Source organism: Ranitomeya imitator, chromosome 1, assembly GCF_032444005.1.
Source record: "Ranitomeya imitator isolate aRanImi1 chromosome 1, aRanImi1.pri, whole genome shotgun sequence".
Lineage (NCBI taxonomy): Eukaryota > Metazoa > Chordata > Amphibia > Anura > Dendrobatidae > Ranitomeya > Ranitomeya imitator.
Genome location: NC_091282.1, coordinates 926,245,979 through 926,263,095, shown reverse-complemented (window position 1 = coordinate 926,263,095; position 17,117 = coordinate 926,245,979). Strand labels below are relative to the sequence as shown.

At 43.5% G+C, this 17,117-nt stretch overlaps 1 protein-coding gene across 1 annotated transcript in view; it reads right to left on the bottom strand.

The window, feature by feature from the left end:
* The window catches only part of GRID2 (glutamate ionotropic receptor delta type subunit 2), a 2,297,645-nt gene that overhangs the window by 898,411 nt on the left and 1,382,117 nt on the right, over positions 1-17,117 (bottom strand). The gene's annotated exons all lie outside the window — the stretch shown is intronic.

Genomic DNA, 17,117 nt, shown 5'->3' with positions numbered 1-17,117 from the left:
ATCATTTCCGGGTGCTTTTCCACAAGAAAGTTGTTTTACTGCTTTCCTGACTTCATCTCCACTTGGAAGAACATCAAGCTCCTTGTTGATTTCGACCGGGGGCAGGCGAGCAATAGCCTCATCATTGATATTGGCAGGGCGATTAAGAATATTATTAAAGTGCTCAGGCCACTGTTCCAGAATTTGTTTCTTTTCTGTCAGTAGTTCTATCTGCGTTAAGCAGAGATGAAGAGCTTGATGACTGTGGTCCATATACAGCTTTGAGCACATCGTAGAAGCGTTTCTGATCATGCATAGCCCTGAATTTTGTCGGCCTTCTTGCTAAACCAGATATCCTGCATCTCGCGCAGCTTGATTTGTACCTTTCTTTTTATGTTGGTAAAGGCACCTTTCTTAGCTAACGACGTGGGGTCATTTTGATACACCTTATACTGCTGATGTTTCTCCTCTAGGAGTGTCTTTATTTCCTCGTCATTTTCATCGAATCAGTCTTGATTATTTCTGGCTGCTGATTCGAGATGCTCCAGAGCAGTATTATAAACAGCATCTCTCAGAATTGTCCACTGTTCCTCAACGCCAGTCTCCTCTGCCTGTAGTATATTTAACAGTCCGCCATCAATGTTGTGAATTCCGCTCTTGGGCTCCCTTCGGTGGTTGTAAGTGGCACTTTTGTGAGTTCTGCTCTTGGGCTCCCTCTTGTGGTTTCAAGTGGTATGGCTGCTCCTTGGAGTTAGCTGTCATCAGCTGCCTCCTCTTATCTTCTCTTCTGCTCGGCTATTTAGGTCTGGCTGTTCTTTCAGCCAGTGCTACTTGTAAATGGTTTCTGGTTGGATTCACATCTCTTTGGATTTCCCTGTTTTCCTGACCAGTTCAGCAAAGCTAAGTTCTTACTTGCTCTGTTCTGTTCACAGATTGTGGACTTATACGTTCAGTGCTTTCTATGTTTGTCCAGCTTATCAGTATGAATTAATTCTGTCTTGCTGGAAGCTCTGGGAAGCAGATTTACTCTCCTCCACACCTTTAGTCAGGTGTGGAGATTTTTTGTAAACTCTGCATGGATTTTTGTAGTGTTTTATACTGACCGCACAGTATTCCATCCTGTCCTATCTATTTAGCTAGACTGGCCTCCTGTGCTCATCCTGGTTTCATTCTGTGTATGTCTTTTCCCTCTCCACTCACAGTCATTATTTGTGGAGGGCTAATCTATCCTTTGGGGATTTTCTCTGAGGCAAGATAGTTTTCCTGCTTCTGTCTTTAGGGGTAGTTAGCTCTTAGGCTGTGACGAGATGCATAGGGAGTGTTAGGAGCATTCCACGGCTGCTTCTAGTGTTGTGTTGAGCTTAGGGACTGCGGTCAGTACAGTTACCACTTCCTTCAGAGCTCGTTCCATGTTGCTCCTAAACCACCGCGTCATAACACATCAAGGTCATTGGCAAATTTCCTTGCAATTCTTTTATTTTGCAGCTTATAGATATTCAGCCTCTTTGTCGTTTTCTGCCCTTGTGGTCTCCTTGCAGGCAGGATGCGGAGCCTGCACTTAGACACAATGATGTAGTAAATGAGATGCCAATGCCTCGAGCGTGGGTGCATCCACGTACCACCATAATGTAACACTAAGCACAGTTAATTCTATATGGATGACTATACAGATGCTTTTCATAAATTAGAATATCATCAAAAGTTAATTTATTTCAGTTCTTCAATACCAAAAGTGAAACTTACATTTTATATAGTCATTATAAACAGTGTGATCTATTTCAAGAATTTATTTATGTTAATGTTGATGATTATGACTTACAGCCAATGAAAAACCGAAAGTCACTATCTCAGTATATTAGAATAATTAACACAAAAACTTGCAAAGGCTTCCTAAGCATTTAAAGAGGACCCTCATTCTGTTTCAGTAGACTCCACAATAATGGGGAAGAGTGCTGACTTGACAAATGTCCAGAAGGCAGTCATTAATGCACTCCACAAGGAGGGTAAGCCACAAAAAGGTAATTGCTAAACAAGCTGGCTGTTCACAGAGTGATGTATTCAAGCATTTTAGGGATCACGTCACATTTGAAGTGACTTTGGGGGTGCTTATATGACAGAAAATACACAACAGCGACACCAATCTAAAAGCTACATCCCTCAAAGTCCTCCAAACCACACTCAATAAGTTTCTTAACACTTAATGTACTTCATAGGAATTAATGGAATGTGGAAGAAAAAAAAAACATTTTACTTTTTTTCACAAAAAATATTTTCACAAGGGTAACAGGAGAAATGGGAGCAATATGGGAGAAAACTACTGTGTGGGTGCATGGAACGTCATAGTAGAGAAGGAGCACCTTTTGACTTTTTGGAAAATGGTTTAATTAAGATTTTTTAAAAGAGTCTGTGTCATTGTTTTAATTAAGGGATTTTTTCTGGGTGTCTGTGTTTTTATATGATATGACTATGGAGTTAGTAATGGGGATGTCTTATTGACACCTCTCTAATACTAACCTTGGGGTTTGATGCCACCTGACAAAACAACGGTGACATCAACCCCTCACAACTATTACCCCACTTGCCAAAGCTACAGGGCAAGTGGGAATAGCGAGGCTAAGCACCAGAATTGGAACATCTTAGAAATGCGCCTTTTTTGGGGCGGCTGAGATCTGATGTTTTCAACCTGGGGGCCAGTATCCATGGCCCCTTCCTAGGCTGTTAATTTCAGACCGCAGCTGTCTGCAAAGCCTTTGCTGGTTATTAATTATATGAGAACCCTACGTCATTTTATTTAGGGTCCCCTATTTTAATAGCAAGTAAAGGCTAAGTACACAGCTGTGAGCTGATAGTAATAGCCTGGGAAGCTCCATGGGTATTACCCCCTTCCCAGGCTAGAAAACATCTACCTCCAGCTGTGGGTTTTCCCTCTGCTGGTTAAGAAAATTACGCCAGAGCCCATGCCATTTTTTCAGAAAAATAATATTTTTTTATTAAATACATGTACAGTAAGCTGCACACACTGTACTAATTGCATTTGTCACTGACATCTCTATATCTACCTATTGTATGTGTATTTACTGTATGTAATCCATCTATTTTATGCTATCGGCTCATGCTGTGATTTTACACTACATGGCTGCTGAATTGCCGGCTTTTCATCTATCTATCTATCTATCTATCTATTTATATGTTTTGAAGAATATTTCCATTGAAATTGAAGTTTAAATGAATTATTGATCTATGTAAAAGCTCAAGTTAAAATTGCATTGCAATCGGATAACATTCGCACTACATTCAGATGTAAATTGGATACTAGATGTGAAAAATCGGATTGTACTCGCATGACACTCACGTTACATTCGTGCTTCGCTCGGTAGGGAGACATGGACCGATTTTTCATACTTTTAGTGTGACTCCGGCCTAAGGCTCCCAAAACTGCAGAAACCTCCCACAACTGACTCCATTTTAGAAATTACGCACCTCAAGATTTTTTTCTTGGCGTATCGTGATGATTTTGAACCCACAGATATTACAGAAATATTTGATAACATTAGATTGTTATATTGAATATGTCACTGTTGGTGTTGAGCGCAAGTGCTTACTACTTGAGTTTGCAAAGGTTACTCGTGTATGCACCGAGTGTCGTGAGTGCTCAAAAGACATGTTCGAGTCTCCACAACAACATGGTTCATGGCTGTTAGACAGCCACAAAAAATGCAGTGATTGCCGTGTATGGCTGGTGATACTCCATGCATTCCAGAGCACGTGATGCAAATTCGAGAAGAGAGCAGGTGCGCTCAACACTAGTTGTTTTCCTTTACTTTTGAAAAACCAATCCCTGAACCCTAACACTTAGCTTAACCCTAACCATTAGCCCAACCCTAGTCATTAGGCAACTTTAATGCTTTGTCAACCCTAACAGAAAAGAAAGAAAAAAATAAAAATTACCAAAAAAAAAAACAAGGACATTGTATTTTGGCCATCTATCTGCATTTGTTTTACAACCATGGATGTATGGAATAAAAAATAGTTGCATTGTTAACCTGCCTAGTGATAAAATACAGTAAATAGCAAGCAATTTTCTGTTTTGCAAAGACCAAAACCTTAAATATTTGGTTATAGCTTAAAATGATGAACCGCGGGGTTAATAATGGTAGTCATGTGTATTTGAAGACAGAAGTCAACCTTATCACAAAGCTGAAGGATTAAAATGATGTAACATCCAGTTATTTATACACAGCCCAGAGATGTGTTTGACAATCTGCAGACATGAATATAATCCCTAGCTTGTGGCCCTGTAGTTAATATTTAATTCCAACAATAAATGTTCTTTTTATTATAAAAACTCCAACATTAATTTTCTGTCGTAGGCGGACCAAAAACAGACTTTTCTTTATTGTTCTGCCCTCATAAAAAATGTATAAAATATTTGTGATAGCTGGGCTTAAAACTACAGGAGTTTAACTGTATTATTAAAGAATATATCAGCCTTTGCATAATAGGTTCATCTATTTTAGCAGTTTTATCCATTTGTCTCTGTTGTCAGAAATGTTATTTTACCTTAGAATTGTTTGGAAGCTAAACATTTATCTTGCTACTTATTTTACAATATTTTATGGTGTTTTATTTTATATTATATTTAATTTATTTGAATTTAAATACATGTAAGGCTAGGTTCAGTATTTTACATCAGTATTTGTAAGCCAAAACCAGGAGTGTGTGAAAATGCAGAAGTGGTGATGTGTTTCTATTGTGCTTTTCCTCTAATTGTTCCACTCCTAGTTTTGGCTTATAAATACTTATGTAAAATACTGAACTCAAGCCCAATATAGTCTACTAGCTATTGAACCCGTTCTACGCCCGGGTGGCTAGCATCTATATTGGTATATGGTCTCCATCCTGGTATGTGCTGCTCCTATCCTGCGTCCCCATCCTGTCATGAGCTGCTCCATCCTGCGTCCCCATCCTGACATGTGCTGCACCCATCCTGCACCCTCATTCTGACATGTGCTGCTCCCATCCTGCACCCCCATTCTGACATGTGCTGCTCCATCCTGCATCCCCATCCTGTCAGGTGCTGCACCCATCCTGCACCCCCATCCTACCATGTGTTGCACCCATCTTGCGCCCCCATTCTGTCATGTGCTGCTTCCATCCTGCTCCCCCATTGTGACATGTGCTGCTCCCATCCTGCGCCCCCATTCTGACATGTTCTGCACCCATCCTGCGCCTCCATTCTGACATGTTCTGCACCCATCTTGCGTCCCCATTCTGTCATGTGTTGCACCCATCCTGCGCCCCCATTCTGTCATGTGCTGCTCCCATCCTGCGCCCCCATTGTGACATGTGCTGCACCCATCCTGCGCCTCAATTCTGACATGCTCTGCACCCATCCTGCGCCTCCATTCTGTCATTTGCTGCTCCCATCCTGTCATGTGCTGCTCCCATCCTGTGCCCCCGTTCTTTCATGTGCTGCTCCCATCCTGCGCCCCTGTTCTGTCATGTGCTGCTCCCATCCTGCGCCCGTTCTGTCATGTGCTGCTGCGATCCTGCGCCCCCGTTCTGTCATGTGCTGCTGCCATCGTGCGCCCGTTCTGCCATGTGCTGTTCCCATCTTGCGCCCCCGTTCTGTCATGTGCTGCTCCCATCCTGTGCCCCCGTTCTTTCATGTGCTGCTCTCATCCTGCGCCCCCGTTCTGTCATGTGCTGCTCCCATCCTGCGCCACCATTGTATTATATGCCCTGTTATGATACGGTGGTCTAGGAGCAACATGGAACGAGCTCTGAAGGACGTGGTAACTGTACTGACCGCAGTCCCTAAGCTCAACACAACACTAGAAGTAGCCGTGGAATGCTCCTAACTCTCCCTAGGCATCTCGTCACAGCCTAAGAGCTAACTACCCCTAAAGAAAGAAGCAGGAAAACTATCTTGCCTTAGAGAAAATCCCCAAAGGATAGATTAGCCCCCCACAAATAATGACTCTGAGTGGAGAGGGAAAAGACATACACAGAATGAAACCAGGATGAGCACAGGAGGCCAGTCTAGCTAAATAGATAGGACAGGATGGAATACTGTGCGGTCAGTATAAAACACTACAAAAATCCACGCAGAGTTTACAAAAAATCTCCACACCTGACTAAAGGTGTGGAGGGCAAATCTGCCTCCCAGAGCTTCCAGCAAGACAGAAATAATTCACACTGATAAGCTGGACAAACATAGAAAGCACATAATGGATAAGTCCACAATCTATGGACAGAAAAGAGCAAGCAAAAACTTAGCTTAGCTGAACTGGTCAGGATAACAGGGAACTCCAAAGAGATTTGAATCCAACCAGGAGCCATTTACAAGTGGCACTGGCTGAAGAAAGAGCCAGACTTAAATAGCCGAGCAGAAGCGACGATAAGTGGAGGCAGCTGATGACAGCTAACTCCAAGGAGCAGCCATACCACTAGAAACCACAAGAGGGAGCCCAAGAGCAGAACTCACAAAAGTGCCACTTACAACCACCGGAGGGAGCCCAAGAGCGGAATTCACAACAATGCCCCCCATAAGGTGCTCCATTATATATGCCCCGTATGCTGCTGCCATATATATAAAAAAAAAATACCATACTCACCTATCGTCGCTGGGGGCCTGAGCAGGCGGGGACACCGGCGCGCTGTGGGGGTCAGGTGCCGGAGTCACCGCTAGCTCAGGCCCCCAGCACTTGTTATACTCACCTGTCTGTCCCGTTCCAGCGCTGCGCGCCGCCATCTTCCGGCTCCTTCTGGCTGTAACTGTTCAGTCAGAGGGCGGCGCCGGCGCGCATTAAGCGCGTCATCGCGCCCTCTGAACTGGGAACGTCACAGCAGAGGACCCGGGAGACGGAGCCGCACGCAGCGCTGGAACGGGGGACAGGTGAATATACTTACCCTCCTGGCGGTCCCTGACTCTCCGGTGGAGATCGCGGTGTGCGTTCAGTGTTTACACATACCGCGATCTCCTGGGAGCGTCACTCTGTGAGGCCCAGACTGCGCCGGCGCTTGCGCTTGCACAGTCTATAAAGGCTTCGGACAGAGTGACGCTCCCAGCGTTATATTATAGATGGGGCTGTTCACATGGCCATTTTTTTGTAGAGCAAGTTATTTTTTTGCAAACATGTCTGCATTTTGAGTAACAAATAAACAATTATCCATACCAGTCTATGGGTCCTAAAAAATGCTTTCAGCACTTGGATACCATCCATGTGCAGTCTGTGTAATACCCATGACTAACAATGTAGTTGATACGAGAAGCTTTTACATTTTTTTTTACTGGTTAAATTCACTGATGCAACACAGTTTGTAAAAACTGACACATGGACCAAACACTTTAAGGCAGGAGTCACATTAAGATATACTGTAGCATTCAATTCGATAGCATCTGGTCCAATATGCTAATGACACTTAGCTCAAACTCTGCTGCGAGTGTGAATGGAGAATGTTCCAATCTATTCCTAAATTATCACCCATAGGGATATTTTTCAGCCATCTACACATGGGTAATGGAAAAAGAGTTTAGGGTGACTTTAGACATGTAATATGCAAATTGCCTCTTCTGAGCAAAAGAGGACTTAACTCTATAGCGCCACCTGTTGGAAGTAGCGATCGAACAAGTCACAATCAACTCTTTAACGAGTCGTGCAATATGACTTAGGATAAAAGCCAAATTAGTATCTCAATTCGCAGACACGGTGTTTCCGGCTGTTGGCCCTCGTCAGTGCAAAGCATGAGAACTAATTTGGCTAGGTGAGAGGCTCTGGACTGGGGTCTAAGGGGTATCGTTTCTCCTTATGGAGAGTGACATACCATCTCTGGCTTGTCAAGGTAAGGAGGCTTATTCGCCATGCAATGCTCCTCTGGGAAATATAATATGCAAATTGCCTCTTCTGAGAAAAAGAGGACTTAACTCTATAGCGCCACCTGCTGGAAGTAGCGATCCTACAAGTCACAAACAACTCTTTAACGAGTCGTGCAATATGACTTAATATAAAAGCAAAATTAGTATCTCAATTCGCAGACACGGTGTTTCGGTCTGTTAGCCCTCGTCAGTGCGAAGCATGAGAACTAATTTGGCTAGGTGAGAGGCTATGGACTGGGGTCTAAGGGGTATCCTTTCTCCTTATGGAGTGACATACCATCTCTGGCTTGTCAAGGTAAGGAGCTTATTCACCATGCAATGCTCCTCTGGGAAATATAATATGCAAATTGCCTCTTCTGAGAAAAAGAGGACTTAACTCTATAGCGTGTCTGCGAATTGAGATACTAATTTGGCTTTTATCCTAAGTCATATTGCACGACTCGTTAAAGAGTTGATTGTGACTTGTAGGATCGCTACTTCCAACAGGTGGCGCTATAGAGTTAAGTCCTCTTTTTCTCAGAAGAGGCAATTTGCATATTATATTTCCCAGAGGAGCATTGCATAGCGAATAAGCCTCCTTACCTTGACAAGCCAGAGATGGTATGTCACTCTCCATAAGGAGAAATGATACCCCTTAGACTTTAGACATGTACACATCCTAAACCTGTTAGGGCACCACACCATAAACAAACTAAAAGATGGTTTAGTGAATCCCGCTCTGCATTGTACATGATGACCCTTGAGGTCCCTTTCAACTCTAGCATTCTATGATTCTATGAACCTTTTGAAAGCATAACATAATTCTAAACTCTTGATTCAAAACATGAAAAAGTTATCAATACTTTATTTTAAGTAATATAAGAATGGGGAATTTAAGAGCCTGTCTACTTAACTGGTTTTCACATACTCTATCAGTCAATAGGATCCTTTGTTCAGGATTCTGATATCATGGATAGAAAGTAAATAAATAGTTTCTCTGAAGAACTTGCCCTGTCGTGCATCAAGTAAACAGAACATTGTTACAAATTTCTCCTGTTGTGGGCAAAATAACACATATTGCCAATTTCTCCCACAGGTTACATATACTCTTAGTATCAAGGGTCTGGAATCAAATTACCAATTATATGATTTTAACTTTTTCAATAGTACTGTTTACATTCTGATATGCAAGTGCTGAAAACTCAAGAACGTATCACAATTGAATTTAGGTATAAGTTGGAAAATACTTTTCTGCAAGAAAAGATACCGCCCTTTAATGCTTTCATGACAAAGTAAATGATCAGGGAGAGCATTTTTCAGAAATCCAGATTTTTCTTTATCTTTCAACTCTATATTTGATTTGACTATTGCTTCTTATTCCTGATCTCAGTTTAACACAATGTTACAGCTATCCCAATACATGAATGACTAGTAGAATTGAGCAATTCTCACTAATTGGTCTGATTTGCTCAATTCGGTGGAAGAGTTGATGAAGGATTTGATTGACACACTGTACAATAAATTCATCCAGTTCATTTGGATAAAATAAAAAATTATATATATATTCACCTCTCCTTGGCCACATGACTGTTCTGCCAGCATATATCCAATTGGCTCTTCTATCTTCTGTCATCTTTTCTCTATCTACCTTTTGGCCTGATCTTCTATTCACTAGGCGTCAGGCTGCCACATGAGGAATGATGCATGTCAGCTATGTGCATAGCACTCTATATGACCACAACATATATCCCTGGCATAGAACTAGTAAATGGAAGACCAAGCAAGAAGGAATATAGATGATAAAAGAGTTGATCAGAGAACTGGCAAGAGGGAGGCATGTAGGAGAGATAGCTATAAGATTTAGCAACCCCTTCCCATCCCTTTATATTGCAAAAAAATGGTGGGTTACTAGTTATGTTATTGGATTTCAAGATTATTCACTATTCAATTGTGCAGAAAGCTTCAAAAGTGATATGTTGTACTATGTTGTACTCCTATTTGGAGAGCTTGGCTTTTAACCCCTTCCAACTTTTCTTAGTATTATGTCATGGAACAGGTGTAGATATACAGATCTAGCTCTGAAGCTGAGCCTATGCTACACAAGGAAGATAGCTAAAATTATTGTAGTTTATCCACTTAAATATCACTGTTAAACTGTGAAAGTAGTGTGATTGTGGCTCGGTTGTCCATTTAAGATGCCCATTGGTCTCCCAGCAATGTGATTAGCGGTCAGGGCCTGTTGAATGCCCATAGCTACATGACAATACTGTAGTTTTACAGTAAGTAGGACTATATAAAAGAAGGAAAGAAAGCAAAACGTGCATTTCAACCTAGACCACCAATAATAATGGTTAGTCAAAGGCTTACTTTTAGTGGTTGTGCATCCAGACACAACAATGTGGTAAATATATGAATCAATAGGTCTGCTACTCCACCCATTGGATCCCCCACAGGATCCAGAACATGTTGAAGAGGGATGTTTCTGGTTGAAGTGCTCTTACAGTGCTGCCCATGAACATCCAATCCAGAACAAGAAAAGTAGGTTTTAAAAACTTTATTTGCTACGCATTTTGGAGCAGTTCCTGTTCCTTCTTCAGTCAAGCATATAATGAGCAGGAACTGCTCTCAAATATGTAGAAAATAAAATATTTAAAACCTACTTTTGTCGGTCTAGTTTGGACATTTGTGTGCAGTGCTGTAAGATCACCTAACCAGAAACCTTCCTCTTCAGTAAGTAGAACAAGTAATCAAAAAATTGAAGGATCAAGTTTACTATAGGGAATATAGTGAAAAAGTCAAAATGTTGCAAAAAAATATAGATATGTAAAATAATGATCATTAACGTTTTTTCATCAAAATAATAAGAAGTTAGAAAATTTTAAAACAAACATTTTCACTTTCACTACCTACTACAATTATAAGTCTAATATATCAGAATAAAAAATTACTAGAGTGTGGCCCGATTCTAACACATCAGGTATTGTAGAATATGTATGTAGCTTATTTATGAAGATTTCAAAATAATGCAATGAATACACAGGATTCGGCCGGCCGGGCACGACCAATTAGCAAAGCGTGGTTCAAATCCCGCGCAAATTCATGGTCAAACTGCGTCTGTCGCTGATTGTTTGCGACCGGCCCGGCGCGACCAATTCGTGAAGCCAGGACCAGCTCCAGGTTTTTGAGGGCCCAGGACAAAGGAGTCTCACAGCCCAAGTAGCATATAACACAGGCCACGTAGTATATAGCACAGCCACGTAGTATACAGCAGAGTCACATAGTATATAGCACAGCCCACGTAGTATATATCACAGCCCACACAGCATATAGCACAGCCCACACAGCATATAGCACAGCCAACACAGTATATAACACAGCCCACACAGAATATAACACAGCCCAAGTAGTATAGAGCACAGTACATGTAGTATATAGCACAGCCCACGCAGTATATAACACAGGCCACATAGTATATAATAGAGCCATGAAGTATAAAGCACAGCCATGTAGTATATTGCACAGCCACGTAGTATATAGCACAGTGAGGTAGTATATTACACAGCCCACGTAGTATATAACACAGTCAACGTAGTATACTATTGATGCTACCTACCAATCAGCAACGCGGGAGATTCTCCGTTCCTAGTAATGCCTTGCGGCAATAACCCGTGATGATGTAGAGGTCTTGCGAGACCGCGATGTGATCCGGGGTCATTGCCGCAATGCATTCTTGGGACCAGATTATAACGAGGAGCGGGAAAGGCTATACACGCAGTATATTACACAGGCCACGAAGTATATAACACAGTCATCGTAGTATATAACACAGCCCACGTAGTATATAACTGCCCACGTAGTAAATAGCAATGTGGGCACCATATCTCTGTGAAAAAAAGAATTCAAATAAAAATTAGTTATATACTCACCTACCGGTGGCCCCCAGATCCAGCCCAGGCATTTAGCGATGCTCCTCACGATGCTCCGTTCCGAGTAATGTCTTGCGGCAATAACCCTTGTTGATGTAGCGGTCTCATGAGACCGCTATGTCATCTGGGGTCATTGCTGCAATGCATTCTTGGGACCGGATTGTCGAGAGGAGCGGGAAAGTATGACGCGGATGCCGGAAGGTGAGAATATAATTTTTTTTTATTTTTAACATTATATGTTTTTACAATTGATGCTGCATAGGTAGCATCAATAGTAAAAAGTGAAGCGATGTTTAAATCCCGCCCCAATCAGAGACAGGCACTGTCCGGCCTTGAATTGGCATGGGATTTGAACCATGCTTCACTGATTGGTCGCTCACTGTGTTTAAATCCTGCGCCAATGTCGCTGATTGGTGGCGGCCGGCCGTGCGCGACCAATCAGCGAAGCATGGTTCAAATCACTGATTGGTCGTGCCCAGCCGGCCGCGACCAATCAGCAATGTGGGAGACGCTCCGTTCCTAGTAATGCCTAGTAATGCAATAACCTGTTAGCACAGCAGCCTTGCAGCGCTGGGGTCCTTGGTTCTAATCCCACTCAGGACAACATCTGCAAAGAGTTTGTATGTTCTCTCCGTGTTTGCGTGGGTTTCCTCCGGGCACTCCGGTTTCCTCCCACATTCCAAAGACATACTGATAGGGATTCTAGATTGTGAGCCCCATCGGGGACAGTGATGATAATGTGTGCAAAAACTGTAAAGCGCTGCGGAATATGTTAGCGCAATATAAAGATTATTATTATAATGATGTAGAGATCTCGCGAGACAGCTACGTGATCCGGGGTTATTGCCGCCATGTATTCTTTCGGCTGGAGCATAATGAGGAGCGGGAAAGGCTGGCGTGGACGTCGGAAGGTGAGAAAATAATGTGTTTTTTTGTTTTAGTATTTTTAACATTACATCTTTTTACTATTGATGCTGCATAAGCAGCATCAATAGTAAAAAGTGAAGCGGTGTTTAAATCCCGCCCCAATATCCCTGATTGGTTGCGGCCGGCCAGGCGCAACCAATCAGCGACATGGGATTTTCATTACAGGCAGATGGAAGTTTGTTATGATAGGCAATTCAGTATCACAATGGACATGGAGGTCAGAGCACATACAGTGATCTGACAATAACCCAAAATAATAGAACGAGCTCTGAGACGTGATTGCAGACCGCAATCCCTGATCCTCTCCAAACACAACTAGAGGCAGCCGTGGATTGCGCCTAACGCTCCCTATGCAACTCGGCACAGCCTGAGAAACTAACTAGCCTGAAGATAGAAAAAACAAGCCTACCTTGCCTCAGAGAAATACCCCAAAGGAAAAGGCAGCCCCCCACATATAATGACTGTGAGTAAGATGAAAAGACAAACGTAGGGATGAAATAGATTCAGCAAAGTGAGGCCCGATATTCTAGACAGAACGAGGATAGGAAAGATAACTTTGCGGTCTACACAAAACCCTAAAGAAAACCACGCAAAGGGGCAAAAAGACCCTCCGTACCGAACTAACAGCACGGAGGTACACCCTTTGCGTCCCAGAGCTTCCAGCAAAACAAAATGGACAAGCTGGACAGAAAAAATAGCAACAAATAGCAAAGAAGCACTTAGCTATGCAGAGCAGCAGGCCACAGGAATGATCCAGAGAAACACAAGTCCAACACTGGAACATTGACAGGAAGCATGAATCAAAGCATTAGGTGGGGTTAAGTAGAGAAGCACCTAACGACCTCACCAGATCACCTGAGGGAGGAAACTCAGAAGCTGCAGTACCACTTTCCTCCACAAACGGAAGCTCCCAGAGAGAATCAGCCGAAGTACCACTTGTGACCACAGGAGGGAGCTCTGCCACAGAATTCACAACAGTACCCACCCTTGAGGAGGGGTCACCGAACCCTCACCAGAGCCCCCAGGCCGGCCAGGATGAGCGACATGTAAGGCATGAACAAGATCGGGAGCATGGACATCAGAGGCAAAAACCCAGGAATTATCCTCCTGAGCATAACCCTTCCATTTAACCAGATACTGGAGTTTCCGTCTTGAAACACGAGAATCCAAAAACTTCTCCACAATATACTCCAATTCCCCCTCCACCAAAACCGGGGCAGGAGGGTCAACAGATGGAACCATAAGTGCCACGTATCTCCGCAACAATGACCTATGGAAGACGTTATGTATGAAAAAAGAATCTGGGAGGGTCAGACGAAAAGACACAGGATTAATAACCTCAGAAATCCTATAAGGACCAATGAAACGAGGTTTAAACTTCGGAGAGGAAACCTTCATAGGAACATGACGAGAAGATAACCAAACCAGATCCCCAACACGAAGTCGGAGACCCACACGGCGCCTGCGATTAGCGAAACGTTGAGCCTTCTCCTGGGACAAGGTCAAATTGTCCACTACATGAGTCCAAATCTGCTGCAACCTGTCCACCACAGTATCCACACCAGGACAGTCCGAAGACTCAACCTGTCCTGAAGAGAAACGAGGATGGAACCCAGAATTGCAGAAAAATGGCAAAACCAAGGTAGCCGAGCTGGCCCGATTATTAAGGGCGAACTCAGCCAAAGGCAAAAAGGACACCCAGTCATCCTGATCGGCAGAAACAAAGCATCTCAGATAGGTTTCCAAGGTCTGATTGGTTCGTTCGGTCTGGCCATTAGTCTGAGGATGAAAAGCCAAGGAAAATGACAAGTCAATGCCCATCCTACCACAAAAGGCTCGCCAAAACCTCGAAACAAACTGGGAACCTCTGTCAGAAACGATATTCTCTGGAATGCCATGCAAACGAACCACATGCTGGAAGAACAATGGCACCAAATCAGAGGAGGAAGGCAACTTGGACAAGGGTACCAGATGGACCATCTTAGAAAAGCGATCACAGACCACCCAAATGACTGACATCTTTTGAGAGACGGGAAGATCTGAAATAAAATCCATAGAGATATGTGTCCAAGGTCTCTTCGGGACCGGCAAGGGCAAAAGCAACCCACTGGCACGAGAACATCAGGGCTTAGCCCGAGCACAAATCCCACAGGACTGCACAAAAGAACGCACATCCCGCGACAGAGATGGCCACCAAAAGGATCTAGCCACTAACTCTCTGGTACCAAAGATTCCAGGATGACCAGCCAACACCGAACAATGAACCTCAGAGATCACTTTATTTGTCCACCTATCCGGGACAAACAGTTTCTCCGCTGGACAACGATCAGGTTTATTAGCCTGAAATTTTTGCAGCACCCGCCGCAAATCAGGGGAGATGGCAGACACAATTACTCCTTCCTTGAGGATACCCGCCGGCTCAGATAAACCCGGAGAGTCGGGCACAAAACTCCTAGACAGAGCATCCGCCTTCACATTTTTAGAGCCCGGAAGGTACGAAATCACAAAGTCAAAACGGGCGAAAAACAGCGACCAACGAGCCTGTCTAGGATTCAAACGCTTAGCAGACACGAGATAAGTCAGGTTCTTATGATCAGTCAATACCACCACGCGATGCTTAGCTCCTTCAAGCCAATGACGGCACTCCTCGAATGCCCACTTCATGGCCAGCAACTCTCGGTTGCCCACATCATAATTCCGCTCAGCAGGCGAAAACTTCCTGGAAAAAAAGCGCATGGTTTCATCACTGAACAATCAGAACCTCTCTGCGACAAAACAGCCCCTGCTCCAATCTCAGAAGCATCAACCTCGACCTGGAACGGAAGAGAAACATCAGGTTGACACAACACAGGGGCAGAAGAAAAACGACGCTTCAACTCTTGAAAAGCTTCCACAGCAGCAGAAGACCAATTGACCAAATCAGCACCCTTCTTGGTCAAATCGGTCAATGGTTTGGCAATACTAGAAAAATTGCAGATGAAGCGACGATAAAAATTAGCAAAGCCCAGGAACCTTTGCAGACTTTTCAGAGATGTCGGCTGAGTCCAATCATGGATGGCTTGGACCTTAACAGGATCCATCTCGATAGTAGAAGGGGAAAAGATGAACCCCAAAAATGAAACCTTCTGCACACCAAAGAGACACTTTGATCCCTTCACAAACAATGAATTAGCACGCAGGACCTGAAAAACCGTTCTGACCTGTTTCACATGAGACTCCCAATCATCCGAGAAGATCAAAATGTCATCCAAGTACACAATCAGGAATTTATCCAGGTACTCTCGGAAGATGTCATGCATAAAGGACTGAAACACTGATGGAGCATTGGCAAGTCCGAATGGCATCACTAGATACTCAAAATGACCCTCGGGCGTATTAAATGCAGTTTTCCATTCATCGCCTCGCCTGATTCGCACCAGATTATACGCACCACGAAGATCAATCTTGGTGAACCAACTAGCCCCCTTAATCCGAGCAAACAAATCAGATAACAAAGGCAAGGGGTACTGAAATTTAAACACAGAAGGACACCTGTGGCGCTCACACTCTAGGGAAACCTGCAGCAGATATATAAGCGGAACCACCCACCCGCAAAAACATAGACTAATCTGAAAAAAATATATTTAATATCTGCGCTGGAGCAAACACACTAGAGGATCATAAAAACTGATGGATACAAACATAAATACCACCAAAAAGCTAAAATCACACCAAAAAACTGTAAACAACACCTTAGGCAACTAGGAGAGCAGCCCGTTACTCTCCATCAGTTTTTATGATCCTCTAGTGTGTTTGCTCCAGCGCAGATATTAAATATATTTTTTTCAGGGTACTGAAATTTAATAGTGATCTTATTAAGAAGACGATAATCTATACAAGGTCTCAGCGAACCATCCTTTTTGGCTACAAAAAAGAACCCTGCTCCTAATGGCGACGATGACGGGCGAATATGCCCCTTCTCCAGGGATTCCTTCACATAACTGCGCATAGCGGTGTGCTCAGGCACGGATAAATTAAACAGTCGACCTTTTGGGAATTTACCACCAGGAATCAAATTGATAGCACAATCACAATCCCTATGCGGAGGTAGGGCATCGGACTTGGGCTCATCAAATACATCCCGGTAATCAGACAAGAACTCTGGAACCTCAGAAGGGGTGGATGACGAAATTGACAAAAATGGAACATCACCATGTACCCCCTGACAACCCCAGCTGGACACCGACATGGATTTCCAATCCAATACTGGATTATGGGCTTGTAGCCATGGCAACCCCAACACGACCACATCATGCAGATTATGCAACACCAGAAAGCGAATATCCTCCTGATGTGCAGGAGCCATGCACATGGTCAGCTGGGTCCAGTATTGAGGCTTATTCTTGGCCAAAGGCGTAGCATCAATACCTCTCAATGGAATAGGACAC